The 7,784-nt window shown below is 36.5% G+C and overlaps 1 pseudogene; it reads right to left on the reverse strand.

The window, feature by feature from the left end:
* Nucleotides 1-5,196: 5,196 nt before the first annotated feature.
* Nucleotides 5,197-6,657, reverse strand: LOC101716402 (F-box-like/WD repeat-containing protein TBL1XR1 pseudogene; annotated as a pseudogene).
* Nucleotides 6,658-7,784: the final 1,127 nt, after the last annotated feature.

Raw genomic sequence — 7,784 nt, forward strand, 5'->3', positions numbered from 1 at the left:
AAACAAAAGAGCAGGTATTTAAAACCAAATACAAACAGATAATGAAATTCCACAATGGTGCAAGTAGATCAAACAGGTGTAGGGAGCCAACTGAAAGAGCTCCTAATGCCCAACCCTGGAGCAATTTGAGCAACAAAGTAACAAAGTGATATTGGTTTATAACCCAAAGTATAAGACAAATATCCATGAATCTGAAAATATAAAAGTAAACTATTGAATGAATAAATAAATGCAAGCTGAGGTGATTTTTTTCATGCAGAAAATTCCAAATAATTTATGCAGATTCTTTGCCCTCAAGGAGGTGACACATAATTAAGTAGCTGCGCGTAGTTATTTTCTTCCAAAGAATACACTATGGATGAGGGGACACAGAATAACTTAATAGTGGAAAAAAATAAAAGAAAAAAGAAAAAAGGATATATCAGGAAAAACATAACCCAAAGAAAACTGGTGAGGTTATTTTACAATCAGAAAAACCAAGATCCTGACTGGAGAATAAAGAGGTCCATTTCATAAAAATAAAATTTTCAGCTCACACATATATGATATAATTAAAAATTATGTGCTTTTAAATAACAAGACTTTTGAATATTCAAGCATAACTTTATGGAACTTCAAGAAAAAACAGACATATCAGTAGCCATAGTGGGTCATTTTTTTTTTCTGTTTTGTTTTTCCAGTACCACAGATTGAACTCAGGACCTTGTGATTGCCAGGCAGGCACTGCGCCACTGAACTACATCCCTGGCCCTGATAGTGGGTCATTTTAATACCTCTCTTAGTAATTGATTGAAAAAACACATTAAAACCATCAACCAGAATATAGAATATTTAAACAACATGCCAGGAACACTAGACTTAATAGACATATATCATTGTCTTGAGTGTAACATAGGCAGTTTTTTTCAAAATACAGAAAATATTTACCAAAATTGATCATATCCTGTGCCACAAAGCAAATTTAGACAGCATTTAAAAGGCTGAAAAATACAAATGGAGACTTCTGGTGAAATTCAATTACACTAAAAAAAAATCAATGATAAAACAATAGCTAAAAGAATTATCATTTAGTTTGAATTTAAAAACACTTCTAAATAATCATTGGTTCAAAGAAGAAATATGGAAGTTAGAAAATATTTTTTAACAATTGATACTAATACTACAAATCAAAATGTGTGAGATGAAGGTAAAGGGGAGCTTGGAGAGAATTGCACAGCTATAATATCAACAGAAGAAAAGAGGTTAATGAATTTAGCAATATAAAAATGATGCCATATCATGGTGAAGTTGCTTTTGGCTTAAGAATACAAGTTTTTGTTATGTGTTGCTGCTTGTTTTTGCTGTACAAACAATCAAACCTAAGCCTTCTGTATTCTAACCAAATGTTCTACTACTGAGCTAACATTCCCAGCCCTAAAATTCAAGGTTTAATACAGAAAATTTATTTCAGCATTGCTAGATGAATGGAGGGAAATTATGTAAAATCTTGATAGGTGCAGAAAAGAATATTATTCACTTATTATAAACATTTAGCAATGAAGGTGTAGAAAAGAATTATTTAGTGTAATAAAGGGTATAAAAAAAAGAGGAGTAGGGAAAGCATCATATATAATGATAACATTTTGGAACATTTCTCTTTGAGTTAAGAATTAGATAAAAGGATAAGAGTGCTACTCTTGTCACTTCTACCAATTTTGCTTTAGAGATTTAAGCCAATGAAATAAAACAGGAAAAAAGAAGAAAAAGATATAAGGTTTAGAACAAAAGAAATAACATTTTATTTTTCAAAATGTGATTTTTAATGTGGAGAATTCTATAGAATCCTGGAATAAATTACTAGAATTAATGTTTAGTAACACTGCTGGATGTTACAACGTTCAATTATATTCCTATATGTGAGGAACAGATAGAAAGGAAAATATTTACAGCCAGATGTGGTGGCACATGCCTATGATCCCAGCACTTGAGAGGCTGAGGCAGGAGGATTGCTGAGCGTTTGAGGCCAGCCTGGGCTCCATAGTGAGTTCAAGGCCAGCCTGAACTACATAGTGAGACCCTGTCTCAAAACAATCCCAAAAACAAAAACAAAGAGAAAAAGAAAATATTTGTGAAAGCAATAGTTTACAAGATTCTGGGAAGTACTGTTGGGAGACACGGCCCCGTGGGTCTTTCATATTTATATGTTTCTTGGTGGATGTTCCATGAATGCAGGGCCCTGACAACTCTCTACATTGGGTTACATCTTGAGGTTGTTATTGCAGTGAGAGGTCTTGAAGGATGAGATAATGTCTTCCTTTGGACAAAAGGTCAAGTCTATTATTGCTTGCAATAGAACAATGGGCTTCCAATATTGGGGTTCCTCAGCTGTGAAGCTAACATCTGTGCATGGCTTCGATCACAACCTTTCAGAGCATTTGGGAAAACTACTACACATGCTGTGTGCCGTGCCATGAGCCACAGAATTTTCATCTCTGCAGGAGCCTCCTGTCTTCTGCCAGCATCCATGGAGCAATAATAAGTGAGCTTATTAGCTTGTAAGTTGTATAAAATCAAATCTCAGAACCAAAAAGTGTCTGGCAGTAAATCTAATAAAAGATGTGTGAAATAGAAGAGAATTATAATCCTTTATTGAGAGAGAGTTGAGAAGCTATAATAAGTTGAGAGATATTCTGTGTTCACTGATTGGAAGACCCAACATTATATGAAGGCCTATTCTGTCCAATTGATGAATAAATTTAATGTAATTCCAGGAAACATTCCAATTGTTTTCTGGTTATTATTTTCTTTTTTTGGTAGAACTCGAAAATCTGATTGGAAAATTTATTTGGAAGTGCAAAGTCAAGAATAGATGGACTTTCTTGAACAAGATGGGAAGTCTCTGGCCAGGGGTTTAGCTCAGTGGCACTGCACCTGCCTGGCAAGTGCAATGTCCTGAGTTCGATTTCTGGTACAAAACCAAAAACAAAACAACAACAACAACAAAAGATGGGAAGTCTTGCTATACAAATATCAAGAATGAGTTTAAAGCCATAATAATTGGGGTGATGTGGTAGTGGGGCTAAGATTGGCAGAAAGACCTCCATCAGACAGTGACATTGCGGACCAGTGGGCAAAGATGGATTTTCAAATGAATTGTAGTGAGACAGTGTACTATTCATGTAGGAAAGAAAGAAAAATTATCTTATCACATATTTTGTTGCACTGCATAGAATTGCCATTTTGCAGGTCAAAAACAGTAAAAAATAGATAATTTCATGTAATTCTACTTACTAAAAAATTCCATGTAGATTAAAAACCTAAAAGTAAAAGGCAAAACTATAAAGCTTCTGAAGATGGCAGGATGTATTCACATCTCAAGATAAAAAAATAACACCAACCAGCAGTTAACATCAGGGGAAAAAAAACCCTGATGGATTTAACTACATTGAAACCAAGGGATTCATTTTATTAAAGACACCCTAAAGAAAGTGGAAAGGCAAACAAAAAGTACAGTACGATTTTTGAAATGTGCATAACTGACAAATGGTTCCTATGTAGGATATATAAAAATAACTCAAAATCAACAAGAAGGTGACAAGCAACCTAGTAGGAAAATGGTTTAATGAGTTATGCAGATCTTCCAAATTTGACATATTTTATTATACAAATACAAAAAATTTCACATTTTTGAACATCACCACTGATCCTGAAAAGTTCTTAAGTATTAAGAAGCTGTCAAACTACATGTATGGGAGCAGATGTTTCTCAATGTTCTAATTTTCTCTTGAGAGCCCAAATCTTATCACTGGCTACAAATACTGTCGATTGTTTTCCTGGAAGTGACAGGCTCACCTGGCTTACTTTTGAAGAAATGTCTGCCAAATACCCAATCTAAAAAACCATAGTTTGTCAGTGTTCTTTCAAGTAAAAATGGTGTTTCATTAAAAAAAAAAAAAACAAGTATAGCTGGCGGCAGGAATAGCACAAGTTCTTTTCCTCAAGCAGTTCCTGTACTTGGGAACACTGCGGAAGCGCTTCCACCATTCTTTGTTTAGCCACACAGAATTAAATGATGCATTCAAAGTCAAGATGTAATAAAATTAATGGTTTTTACTTTTTTGTCAAGGACATTCTTAAGTAAATCTAGCATTTACTATTATTATTTTTTTACTGGGAGTAAAATACATGATTATTATAAGCACAGTTTTTTGCAATTGTCTTGATTTGTGCTAAGGTACCTGTAGTTTTGTCCTCCATAAATACAAATATTAACAAAATGAGTTAGTATCTTAATATTGTCATAAAAATAGTTTGGAATTATGGGTTTGCTGATAAGGTCTTCTGGATCCCTGTGAATCTTTTTTTTTTTTTTCCTTATCCAGAAACATTTTAATCTCTTAGAAAACAAAACAGAACAAACAAACAAAAAAATCCAAATCTACTTTGCTCCTTTTCACAATAGTGCACATTTTAACCATAATTTAGTTATGGCTACAAAACATCAGAAGATTTTTTTTTAAATGTATCTTATCTATGGTATTTGAAAAAAAATTTTGTGCCCTTCTAGTCTTTAATTGGCAGAAATGTCCCCCCCTAAAACAAGCTATTGTATTTAAGCCGCATCACCAAAAACAAAAAAACAAAACAAACAAACAAAAACCACAAAAAACAGAGCATAATACCCTTTTACTGATGTGTCTTACAGATTGACATGACCAAAGTCATATGTTTTCATTTAATTTCCAATTCCCTCTTTCATAATATGCACCAACTGAATATATGCTCTGAGAGCCATAAAATGTACCAAACATCTATCTCTTCAAAAGAATGCATAAAAGTATTTTTAAGAATTTTTTTGTTTAAAAGGTGAAAAAAATATAAAGAAACTGATTCACTCCCTTACTTCATGCATCCATAATCTAAACCAAAACAAAATTAAAAAGCAAGAACAAACTACTGCTGCAAGTTTTTATAAGTTCATTTTCTCTGTACATACAAACTGCTCACTACTGAAGGGAAAAAAAGAATATAATCCATGGTGTCTGCTGATTCAAAGGGGAGAAACAAGGCTGTCGTTAGTATCCAAAATCTGGTGCATGGATGGTCTGCTTTTATAACGTATATTTCTTTCTCTCTTCTGTTTTTCATATCCAAAACTTCTAAATGCTATTTTAGGGGCACAGCAGATTAGATTCTAGCACTTGATGAATAGAATTCACAAGCTGTGACAAAACTCTGTCATCTTCAGGGTGCAATTTTGTTTATATACACTGGTATGTATATATTTCTTTTAGATTTGGCTGTAGTGGACTGGCCATGGTTCAAGTGGGACTATAGCAGTACATGGGTCAGGGACAGTCATTTTGGCTATATGCACATTCATAGTCAGTCCAAGACTTCCAACTAGTAGCACTATTTCCAAAGATCTAATACACAAACTGAACCATCTGATGCACTGGCTCCAACTTTGTCTCCTGCTGCATTCCAGCAAACTTCAAAAATTCCACCTGTTCCCCTATAGCTGTGAACTAGAGCACCTGTCTGTGTGTTCCAGATGTGCACACATTTGTCAAAAGAATCACTTGCCAGATACCTGCTGTCAGGACTAAATGCTACATTGTGCACAGGCTCTTGGTGTTTTGTCAAAGTATGGATACAAATCCCTCGGTGTACATCCCATAACCTAACAGTAGAATCAAAGGGTGCACTTGCTAACATAAGGTTGCCATTTGGATTATTTGTCCCTGGTCCTGTTGGACTCCACTTAATAGTATACATTTCTTTATTATGTGCTTGAAAATCATGGACACAATTGTCTTGTTTCATACTCCGTATCTTCAAAGTCATGTCATCAGAACAGGAGGCCAGGAAATTGCCAGTTGGGTCCCATTTGATAGCTTTCACTTCATTCGTATGTCCCTGGAATGTTTTTATAGGTTGGTCTTGTCCTAATTTGCAGACATGAATGCACATATCTGTACTACAGGAAGCGAAGGTATTGTTGCTCTGCCAGTCAACATCCAATGCTGGTGCTGAATGAAAAGGAAACTGTTGCTTGGCTTCACCAGTATGTGCATCCCAAATAATTGTAGTCTTATCTACTCCAGCACTTAGGATGAAATTTCCTTTCTTATTCCATTTTAATGCAAATATAGGGCCTTTATGCTGCCCTAAGGTGCTAGCAAGATTACCATCTTTAGTCCATATTCTGGCAAATCCATCATATGAACCAGTTGCTAGAAGTGTACCTTCACTATTCCAATCTAGAGATGTTACATCCTTGTTACTTGGAACATCTTGTCCTCCTTCTTGTATGCAATGTCTAAGTACTAACTGTGTGGAACCACGAGTGCTATTTTCACTAAGATTCCGTATTGTTGCTGTTGAGTCTCCTGACCCTGATGCCAAGAGATCACTGATGGGGTTCCAGGCACAGATGAAAACTTCAGATGTATGGCCCTGTAACACAACTGCTTTATTAGGAGGGATTTCAACATCCCCATCTACTTCCATCCTATCAGTATGATTATTTGCTATACTATGTGCTCCATTCTCTTCCCCATTTGCTGTATTTTCTCCATGTTTTGCAGATCCTTGTTGGTTGGTTGCAGCTGCTGCCTGTTGCTGTGCAAGCTTATCTCTGTAAGCTTGTTGTCTTGTTTGTACAACATCAGGCATTACGGCATCTATCAGGGACAAAGATTCTTTGGGTTGACCATCAAACAAGGTACCATCCTCATTTACACTAACTTCTGCCTCTACATACTGTAGACCTTTCTTGATGATAAGAGATCAATGCAGCAGGTGGGACAAGTGCACTATTTATATTAGACTGACTTATATGGCTTTCTATACCAAAGGTAAATGCTGAATGAGAAAATTCTAAATGAGAAAATCCTGACTCTTGCAAGTATCTATATACCAAGAAGTTGACCTCATCACTGCTTATACTCATCTTTATTCCCACTTAAACCATGAGGTCACAACACAGGATATAACCCATTGGCAGTGCATTGATGTGGGGATGTGCAACTGAATATCCGGTACGGCCAATCACAAGCTGGTGTTGCTGGACACGGCGGCCTCCGACTGCGCTCCCCCTGCGGGGGAAACTCCCCTCCTCGCCGCTGTCGCCTCCAGCCACCCCCAAAATAACCCCTGGGGGCGGGGGGTGCGAGGCGATTATAACCGCGGGAGCGTGGGCACCGGGGATGGGCCGGGGCAAGCACCCCTGTGAATCTTTAGATCACAGATTGCTGCTCTTAGTTGGGTGATTTGCCCAGTGGCAACAAGGCAAAGATAAAAACACCTGAAATCCAGCCGTTCATTGGCTATTTTTTTTTTTCTTGTCACAAAGACTTTCAAAACAATCCTGGCTGATCTGGTTATCAGGGCATTGATGGGGCCTACAAGACAGAGCCTATTTGAGTGCATAGCTGACATGACTGATGATGTACAGAGATCAAAAATGGAAAGAGACCCATGTTCAACTTTTCTTCTTATTTTTTTCTTTTAGACTGGATCACAATTTTCCTGGACTAAATGTCATGAATTTACTACACTTTATAGGTTGAGATGCCTTCAGTATTGAGTCCTTACTTAACAAACCACAACCTACCAGAGTACTAAGATAACCGAAAGCTCAATTTAGGAATGTACTTGAGTCACAAGTAGCTTAGTGTCAGCCGATCGCAGTAGTGAGGCTTCTATCCCAGGTGGCCAAGGCATCAGACTATGTTTGGATATGGCACAGGCTGAGCTGTGACCAATCAAACGTTTCTGAAACTCACTTCTGGTTTTTGTCT

The sequence above is a fragment of the Heterocephalus glaber genome, unplaced genomic scaffold, assembly GCF_053883595.1.
Source record: "Heterocephalus glaber isolate CG9 unplaced genomic scaffold, H.glaber_assembly_v1.0 deba00001600, whole genome shotgun sequence".
In the NCBI taxonomy this organism is placed as follows: domain Eukaryota; kingdom Metazoa; phylum Chordata; class Mammalia; order Rodentia; family Bathyergidae; genus Heterocephalus; species Heterocephalus glaber.